Source organism: Macaca fascicularis, chromosome 15 (assembly GCF_037993035.2).
Source record: "Macaca fascicularis isolate 582-1 chromosome 15, T2T-MFA8v1.1".
Classification (NCBI taxonomy): Eukaryota; Metazoa; Chordata; class Mammalia; order Primates; family Cercopithecidae; genus Macaca; species Macaca fascicularis.
In genome coordinates, this window is record NC_088389.1 from 12,247,588 (window position 1) to 12,258,357 (window position 10,770).

A 10,770-nucleotide genomic window follows, 5' to 3' on the forward strand; every position below is an offset into this window, starting at 1 on the left:
AAGCCTGAGAAATTTGGCAAATAATTGGAAAATATAAACAGGACAAATGGAAATTCTAAACCAAGAAATACCTCATATGAAGAACTCAATGACTGTTTAAGAGCAAAATTAGGAAACTGGAGATAGGTTAGAAGCTATGAGGGGGCCGGGTACAGTGGCTCACGCCTGTAATCCCGATATTTTGGGAGGCCGAGGCAGGTGGATTACTTGAGATCAGGAGTTCGAGACCAACCTGGCCAACATGGTGAAACCCCATATCTACTAAAAATACAAAATCAGCTGGGTGTGATGGCAGGCACCTGTAATTCCAGCTACCTGGGTGACTGAGGTAAGAGAATCACTTAGAGTCCAAGAGACGGAAGTTGCAGTGAGCTGAGATCACGCCACTGCACTCCAGCCTGGGAGACAGAGTGAGACTACATCTCCGAAAAAAAAAAAAAGACGCTGTGGGTAGAGTGCAGCATGAAGAGACACAGGATGGAGCAAACCAGGCAGGAGGAGACCCAGGGATGGAAGTCCTGAGGGTAAGTGGACCAGCAGAAAGGAAAAGGTCACAGCAGAAGCAAGGAATGCCTCACGTGTACATCAGTGTTCACAGCAGAATTATTCACACTGGCCGAAAAGGGGAGAGGACCCAAGTGTCCATCAGCTGGTGAAAAGATTAACAAAATAAGGTATGTCCATACAATGGAACACTTCAGCAATCGAGGAATGAGCTGACACGTGCTGCAACATGGATGAGCCTTGAAAACATGGACATGGCCGGGTGCAGTGGCTCACACCTGTAATCCCAGCACTTTGAGAGGCCGAGGCAGGCGGATCACTTGAGGTCAGGAGTTCGAGACCAGCCTGGCCAACATGGTGAAACCCTGTCTCTACTAAAAATACAAAAATTAGCTGGACGTGCTCGCTTGAACCCAGGAGGTGGAGGTGGCAGTGAGCCGAGATCGTGCCACTGCACAGAGCGAGACTCCAACTCAAAAAAAAAAAAGAAATGTGGAAGCTGGGCGTGGTGGCTCACACCTGTAATCCCAGCACTTTGGGAGGCTGAGGCGAGTGAATCACAAGGTCAAGAGATCAAGACCGGCCGGGCGCGGTGGCTCAAGCCTGTAATCCCAGCACTTTGGGAGGCCGAGACGGGCGGATCACGAGGTCAGGAGATCGAGACCATCCTGGCTAACACAGTGAAACCCCGTCTCTACTAAAAAATACAAAAAACTAGCCGGGCGAGGTGGCGGGCGCCTGTAGTCCCAGCTACTCGGGAGGCTGAGGCAGGAGAATGGAGTAGACCCGGGAGGCGGAGCTTGCAGTGAGCTGAGATCCGGCCACTACACTCCAGCCTGGGCAACAGAGCGAGACTCCGTCTCCAAAAAAAAAAAAAAAAAAGAGATCAAGACCATCCTGGCCAACATAGTGAAACCCTGTCGCTACTAAAAATACAAAAACTAGCTGCGCGTGGTGGCGGACGCCTGTAGTCCCAGCTACTTGGGAGGCTGAGGCAGGCAAATCACTCAAATCTGGGAGATGGAGGTTGTAGTGAGCCAAGATTGCGCCACTGTACTCCAGCCTGGCGACAGAGCAAGACTCTGTCTCAAAAAACAAAAAAAAGAAAGAAACATGGACATGAAAGAAGTCAGATGCAAAGAGTGCAGTATCACATGATTCCATTTATATGAAGTGTCCAGAGACACTTCTGGTCGTCTGGAAGTGGAAACAGACTAGAAAAAGGGCATGAGGGGCCGGGCGCGGTGGCTCACGCCTATAACCTCAGCACTTTGGGAGCCCGAGGCAGGCGGATCACCTGAAGTCAGGAGTTTGAGACCAGCCTGGTCAATATGGTGAAACCCCATCTCTACTAAAAATACAAAAATTACGTGGTGGCTCATGCCTGCAATCCTAGCACATTGGGAGGCTGAGGTGAGCAGACCACTTGAGGTCAGGAGTACGAGATCAGTCTGGCAAACAGAAGGAAACCCTGTCTCTACTAAAATACAAAAATCAGCTGGGCATGGTGGCGGGCACCTGTAGTCCCAGCTACTCAGGAGGTCAAGGAAGGAGAATTGCTTGATCCCAGGAGGTGGAGGTTGCAGTGAGCCAAGATCACACCACTGCAGTCCAGCTTGGGCGACAGATCGAGACTCCCTCTCAGGAAGAAAAAAAAAACAACATATATATATATATATATATAATATATATAAATTAGCCCAGCGTGGCACACGCCTGTAATTCTAGCTACTCAGAAGGCTGACGCATAAGAATCGCTTAAACGTGGGAGGCAGAGGTTGCAGTGAGCCGAGATCGCACCACTGCACTCCAGCCTGGGTGACAGAGCGAGACTCCAACTCAAAAGGGGTACATGAATGATCTTTGGGGATGATGGAAACTTTTAAAAATTGGATCATGGTGCTAGTTGCACAGTTCTGCAGATTTAAAAATAACTGAATCATAAATGAGTAAATGTTGTGATATGTAGATTATACCTCAATAAAGCTGTTATTTTATTTTATTTTATTTTATTTTTTATTTTTTTTATTTTTTTTTTTTTGAGACGGAGTCTCGCTCTGTCGCCCAGGCTGGAGTGCAGTGGCCGGATCTCAGCTCACTGCAAGCTCCGCCTCCCGGGTTCACGCCATTCTCCTGCCTCAGCCTCCCGAGTAGCTGGGACTACAGGCACCCACCACCTCGCCCGGCTAGTTTTTTGTATTTTTTTAGTAGAGACGGGGTTTCACCGTGTTAGCCAGGATGGTCTCGATCTCCCGACCTCGTGATCCGCCCGTCTCGGCCTCCCAAAGTGCTGGGATTACAGGCTTGAGCCACCGCGCCTGGCAAAGCTGTTATTTTAAAAAGTTTTTCTAAACCAATTGCCCAGTTATCATGTCACCGCTCCTCATGTCCGAGTCCACCCTTCATTACCTGCTCTGCAGTGAAGACGTCTCCTTTGCAGCGAGCACGTTAAGTTCTGTCAATAGAGACGCTGGAGAAACACTGCTGGAGGAAGGCCCAGGCCTTTTGTCCTTGCTCTGGCTCAGTGTCTGCTAGAGGCGTGTGTGGAGACCTGCCCCTACCATGCACCTGTCACTTCGGCCCCAGTGCTGGTAGGGTGGCCACCTTGCTGGGGCCCTCCAGGCATAGGTAATGCACACCTCACCCTTGTGCCACTCTGCTGGCCAGCAGGTTCCCAACACACCAACTCCCAATGCATGGCCGCCCACCAGCCTCAGCCCACCTGCACCTCAAAGGGACTTGCCCAGCCCAGTGAGCCAGCTCTGGCCCAGGGGCCCATTGAGTGCTACCTCCCAGTGGGCTGCACTCAGACCTTCTCTGGTGACTTCTCAATCCCAGCCATGGGGATTGGGCCCTCCTAAGTTTTTCCTTCTTGGGTACTCACCTTCAGCCCTAGAGCATTCTTTAGCACTCACAGTTTCTCTTCTCTTCAGGTTATTCTTTATATTAATCTTTTCCTGTCCAAATTACTCTGTAAGTCTCCTGATCAGTCCTTGACTGGAAGCATCAAGCCTTGGATTCAAGAAGCCTCATGAACCCCAAGCAGGATAAGAAGAAGAATACACCAAAGCACAGCATGGTTAAGCTTTTGAAAACCAAAGAGAAAAAGAAATTTTTAAGCAACCATAAGGGGAAAAAGGGCCCATTACCTTCAAAGGAGCCACAATTAGACTCCTCAACAGAAACGATTGAGGCCAGAAGATAAGGGAATGGTATCTTCTTCAATGCCGAAAGAATAGGACCACCACCCAAAATTCTTTGCTCACTGAAAATACCTTTCAAGAATGCCAGCAAAATCAAAGATATTGTGAGATGAACAAAAACAGACAACTCACCACTGGCAGACCCACACTAAGCAAAGACTAGACTGTCTCAGGCAGAAGGGGAATGATCCCAAATGGAAGATCACACTTGGCAGGAGAGAATGGAAGAGCAACAAAAAGAGTAAACAGGTGGATAAATGAACACTCGCTATGTAAAACGGCAAATGAAAATGTCTTGTCTGGGCACGGTGGCTCACGCCTGTAACCCAACACTGGGAGGCTGAGGCAGGTGGATCGCTTGAGCCCAGGAGTTCAAGACCAGCCTGGGCAACATGGTAAAACCCCATCTCTACAAAAACTACAAAGATCAGCCAGGTGTAGTGGTGAGCGCCAGTAGTCCCAGCTACTGGGGAGGCTGAGGTAGGTAGGAGGATTGCCCAAACCTGGGAATTCCAGGCTGCAGTGAACCGTGATTGCCACCACTGCACTCCAGCCCTGGCAAGAGAGTGAGACCCTATCTCTAAATAAATAAATAAAAATTAACTTACAAGTACCGAAAAGTTGAAAGTAAAATGTTGGAAAAAGATATACTCTACAAATATGGTCCACCAAAAAAAGACCCGAAACATAGCTATATTAATATCAGAAAAAAACAGACTTTAAGGTAAAAGGCATTGCTAGAGTTACAAAGGAAACACTTTGTAAAGATACAAATTATACTCAACAGATTTAACAATTTCTAAATTTGTATACCCCTAATTACATGGCCTCAAAATATGTAAAGCAAAAGCTGACAGTACTACAAGGAGAAATGGATAAATCTATGCTTCTAGTGGGAAATGCTAACAGTTCTTTCCCAAACATTTGAAGAATAGAAAAACATCATATTTTGGCCAGGCGCAGTGGCTCATGCCTGTAATCCCAGCACTTGGGGAGGCCAAGGCAGGTGAATCACAAGGTCAGGAGTTTGAGATCAGCCTGGCCAACATGGTGAAACCCCGTCTCTACTAAAAATACAAAAAGTTAGCCAGGCATGGTGGTGGGTGCCTGTAATCCCAGCTACTCGGCAGGCTGAGGCAGGAGATTCGCTTGAACCCGGGAGGCAGAGGTTGCAGTGAGCCGAGATGGCCCCACCACACTCTAGCCCAGGCAACAGAGTGAGACTCGATCTCAAAAAAGAAAGAAAGAAAAATGTCAGATCTTGTTGTTGTTGTTGCTGTTGTTGTTTTTGAGACGGAGTCTCGCTCTGTCGCCCAGGCTGGAGTGCAGTGGCGTGATCTCGGCTCACTGCAAGCTCTGCCTCCCGTGTTCACACCATTCTCCTGCCTCAGCCTCCCGAGTAGCTGGGACTCCAGGCGCCCACCACCATGCCAAGCTAATTTTTTGTGTTTTTAGTACAGACGGGATTTCACCGTGTTAGCCAGGATGGTCTCGATCTCCTGACCTCGTGATCCACCTGCCTTGGCCTCCCAAAGTGCTGGGATTATAAGTGTGAGCCACCGCGCCCAGCCCCGAAAATGTCAGATCTTATACAACACTTCCAAAAACTAAAATGAGAAACATTTTCAATTCTTGTGATGAGACCAACATAACTATGATACTGAAACCATAACAAGAACGAAAATTACAGTCCAATTTTACTCCTGAACACAATGCAAAAATCCTAAACAAAATTTTAGCAAAGTGAAATACAGAAAGTATAATAATACATCCTCATCAAGATGAAGTTATTCCAGGAATGAAAAGCTATTTTAACATTTGAAATGGATTAAATCTGATCATTTTCTCAGTATACATGAAAATAAAATTCAATATCCATGCATAATTTTTTAAAACTCTTTGTAAACTAGCAACAGAAGGGTATTTAACCTGATTTTTAAAAATCTGTTTTTTTAACAAGATGAAATGTTGAAAGCCTTAATTTTGAGACTAGGAAAATGACAAGGTTGCCTGCTGTCAGCACTACTATTCAGCATTATAATAGGGTTCTCAGCTAGTGCAATAAGGCAAGAAAAATACCCAAGGTGGGTAAGAATTGAAAAGGAAGACAGGCCGGGCGCGGTGGCTCACGCCTGTAATCCCAGCACTTTGGGAGGCCGAGGCAGGCGAATCACAAGGTCAGGAGATCAAGACCACGGTGAAACCCTGTCTCTACTAAAAATACAAAAAATAAGCCGGGCGAGGTGGCGGGCGCCTGTAGTCCCACTACTCGGGAGGCTGGGGCAGGAGAATGGCGTGAACCTGGGAGGCGGAGCTTGCAGTGAGCCAGGATCCGCCACTGCACTCCAGCTTGGGCGACAGAGCAAGACTCCGTCTCAAAAAAAAAGGACAAAAGACTCATTATATATAGATTACATTATATATATAGAAAACCCAACAGAATCTACAGATAAATTATCAGAATTAAGAAGTGAATTTGGGGCCGGGTACCATGGCTCACACCTGTAATTCCAGCACTTTGGAAGGTTGAGGCGGGAGGATCACGTGAGGTCAGGAGTTTGAGACCAGCCTGGCCAACATGGTGAAACCCTGTCTCTACTGAAAATACAAAAATTAGCCGGGTGTGGTGGAGCACGCCTGTAATCCCAGCTACTCAGGAGGCTGAGGCAACTCCAGCCTGGGCAACAGATTAAGAATCCTTCTCAAAAAAAAAAAAAAAAAACAGAGAAGTGACTTTGGGGCATGGTGGCTCATGCCTGTAATCCCAACTGCTTGGGAGGCTGAGACAGGAGAATCCCTTGAGCCCAGGAGTTTGAGGCTGCAGTGAGGTACAATCACACCACAGTACTCCAGCATGGTTGACACCGTATCTTAAAAAAAAAAAAAAAAAAAACAAGCCAACATAGGGAGACCCCATCTCTACAGAAAAATAAAAAAATAGCCAGGTGTGGTAGCGCACACCTGTGGTCCTAGCAACTCCAGAGGCTGAGGTGGGAGGATCACTTGAGCCCAGGAGGCTAGGGATGCAGTGAGCTGTGATCACACCACTGCACTTCAGCCTTAGTAATAGAGAAAGACAATGTGTCAAATATATGTGTATATAGCACCACATAATGAAGTGTGATAGTGGCAAAGAAATAGGCTCACGCCTGTAATCCCAGCACTTTGGGGAGGCTGAGGCAGGCGGATTGTGAAGTCAGGAGTTCAAGACTAGCCTGGCCAACATAGTGAAACCCTGTCTCTACTTAAAATACGAAAAAAGTAGCCAGGCATGGCGGTGCATGCCTATAGTCCCAGCTTACTCTGGAGGCTGAGGCAGGAGAATCGCTTGAACCTGGGAGGTGGAAGTTGCAGTGAGCTATTATTGCACCACTGCACTCTATCTTGGGCAACAGAGTGAGGCTTCATCTCAAAAAATAAATAAATAAATAGAGCTCTGGAATCTATTCTAGGCCGGTGGCAGATCAAAATGTGAAAATAAGCAGTGAGGCCAGGCACAGGCAGGCAACAGTTGCTCACGCCTGTAATCCTAGCACTTTGGTAGGCCGAGGTGGGCGGATCACTTGAGGTCAGGAGTTCAAGACCAGCCTGGCCAATATGGTGCAACCCCATCTCTACTAAAAATACAAAAATTTGCAGGGCATGGTAGCAGGCACCTGTAATCCCAGCTACTTGGGAGGCTGAGGCAGGAGAATCGCTTGAACCCAGGAGGTAGAGGTTGCAGTGAGCTGAGATGGCACCACTGCATTCCAGCCTGGGTGACAGAGCGAGACTCCAACTCAAAAATAAAAAAAAATTAAAAAATAAAGCAATAGCTTCTAGATCTAAAAGATATTATAAGAGCATCTTCATGTCCTATGAGTACAGAAATTTTATTAAGCTACAGAAGCCACTGAAATACCCCTACACGCATACTATTTACAAAGGAAAAGATAAGTTTGGCTACATTAAAACAGAACTTTTTGGCTGGGCACAGTGGCTCACGCCTGTAATCCCAACACTTTGGGAGGCCAAGGCGGGCAGATTAAGAGGTCAAGAGATCAAGACCATCCTGGTCAACATGGTGAAACCCTGTCTCTACTAAAAATACAAAAATTAGCCGGGCACGGTGCAGGCGCCTGTAATCCCAGTTTCTCAGGAGGCTGAGGCAGGAGAATCGCTTGAGCCTCGAAGGTGGAGGTTGCAGTGAGCAGAGATTGTGCCATTGCACTCCAGCCTAGGTGACAGAGCGAGACTCTGTCTCAAAAAAAAAAAACAAAAAAAAAAAAATGAGAACTTTTCATCATATGACACCATTAAGATTGAAAAGGAAGGGAGGCTGAGGCGGGAGAAACACTTGAACCTGGGAGGCGGAGGTTGCAGTGAGCAGAGATCACACCATTGCACTCCAGCCTGGGCAACAAGAGCAAGACTCTGTCTCAAAAAAAAAAAAAAAAAAAAAAAAAAGTGAAAAGGGAAGCTACCAAGTGAGAAACAATGCTTGCGATACTGTATCTAACATAGGACCGATCCCAAATACATGTGGAACTGCTCTAAAACAAAGACAGTCCAACATAAAAATGGGCACAAAACTTGAACAGGCACCTCGTAAAAAGAGATATCCAAATAGCTGATATACATGATAAAAGGCTAGGCCAGGTGCAGTGGCTCACACCTGTAATCCTAGCACTTTGGGAGACCAAGACAGGAGGATTGTTTGAGGCCAGGAGTTCAAGACCAGCCTGGGCAACAGAGACTCTGTCTCTATAAAAAAAAATTAAAAATTAGCCAGATGTAGCAGTGCACACCTGTGGTCCCAGCTACATGGGAGGCCAAAGCAGGAGGATTGTTTAAGCCCAGGAATTCCAGCTGTGGACATGCCACTGCACTCCAGCCTGGGGTAACAGAGTGAGACCCTTGTCTGTATTTAAAAAATTAAATTAAAAAAAAAATGATTAAAAGCCTAAATATTATTAGTCATCAGAGCATCAGAGAGATGCAAATTAAAACCAAACTGAAATACCACTACACACATACCAGAAGAGTTAAAACGTAAAAGACTGACAAATCCCAGGGGTTGATGAGGACGGGAGCTGCTGGAACTCTCATTCATTGCTGGTGGGAGTTCAAAATGATGCAACCGCTTTGGAATGTAGTTCGGCAGCATCTCGTTGACTTTTAATGTTAATATACTCACAACTTATGCTTAGAATAACCTTTTTTCACCACTCTCTCAACCACCTCTGAATGATTCTAAGAAATATTTTCATATCTCTTAAATCAGGATACAGTCTAATTTAATGAGAGTTTTTTCTCAGTTGTACTCAACATTTCAGATTTGCAGGAGCTACCTCTCCTTCGTGGCACTTTAGAATAGTTTGCAGCTACATTATCTGCTAAATGTCTGTCTCCCATGTTGGACTGCTAGCTCCAGGAAAACAGACCCTTCCTTCTTCATGACTATGAATCCTAAAACTAGAATTTCCAGGTCAAAAGTAATGCATATTTTCTGTTATTTTAAAAATTCACAATACATCCTATTTTAAAATTCAGCAATGCATTGCACAAACCCTCCTCATCACCTTCTGTCCCCAAAGGCAGCCACTATCAGCAATTTGGAATAAATCTTTCAGACTCTGTTTTTTGCATGCCTATGTCCATAGTTATATGTCCATGCATACATGACAGGAACATTATATGTATATAATAAATATGCAAATCAATAGTGATAAGCAGTTAAAAGTGCAAAAATTTTAAATTCCTCTCACATACATACTCTTTTTTTTTTTTTGAGACAGGCTCTTGCTCTGTCACCCAGGCTGGAATGCAGTGGCGTGATCACAGCTCACTGTAGCCTCGACATCAGGCTCAAGCAATCCTCCCACTCTGGTCTCCCAAGTAGCTGGGACTACAGACCCATGCCACAATACCTGGCTTTTTTTTTATAGAGATGATCTCGCTATGTTGCCCAGGCTGGTCTCAAACTCCTGGACTCAAGCACTGCTCCCACCTTGGCCTTCCAAAGTGCTAGGATTATAGGTGTGAGCCACTATGCCTGGCCCATACATACATTAGTAACAAATACCATCAATCTCTTTTCTACAAAGATTCTGGCAATACATATCCACCAGTAATAAATGTGAGACAGTGAGCAGTCCCTCTGCAACTCTAGATGTGTTTGACTTTTCTAATTCTTTCACAATCCAGTGGGTAAAAATCATATCTCATGACTTAAATCTGCATGTTCCTGAAATATAGGACTCAAATAAATCAATCTTTCCCTCTATGGTTTTCTAGATTTTAAAAGGCCTCCCATTTCCATACCCCAGCACCCTGAAGTTATACAAATATTTTCCTAAGCTTGCTTCTATTATGATTAGAGCTTCATTTTATACTTAACTCTTTAATCCATATTGAATTTACTTTTGCATACAATGTTAGAATAATTATTTTTTCCAACCAGACAGCAACTCTTATTAGGAACCTTCTTTTACTCAATTAAAATGCCGTTTTTAGTAACTGCTAACTTTCCACATATACTTGTAATGTTTTCTAGATTTTCAATAATTTTTCACTGATTTAACTCTGTGGCAATGCCACGCCATTTTGATTATAGCTTTATGGTAAGTTTTAATATCTGGTGAAGAAAGTCCCCTCTCATTCAACTTAAAAAAAAAAAATTAGCAATCTTTGCATGGTTTTCCTCCCAAATTAATTTTAAGATAGTTTTTGTCATTTATTTAAAGCTGGGTTTTCTTGCCAGAATTGTATTAAATCTATCTAAAAATATCTATTAAAAAAGCTATTTGTATCTTACATCTTCTACATCTAAACAAACATCTTGTTTGTTTTTTGGTCTTTTTTATTTATTTTATTTTGAGATGGAGTCTCACTCAGTCACCCAGGCTGGAGTGCAGTGGCTCGATCTCAGCTTATTGCAACATCTACCTCCAAAGTTCAAGCGATTCTCCTGCCTCAGCCTCCCAAGTAGCTGGGATTACAGGTGAGCACCACCATGCTTGGCTAATTTTTGTATTCTCAGTGGAGATGAGGTTTGGTCATGTTGGTCAGGCCAGTCTCAAAC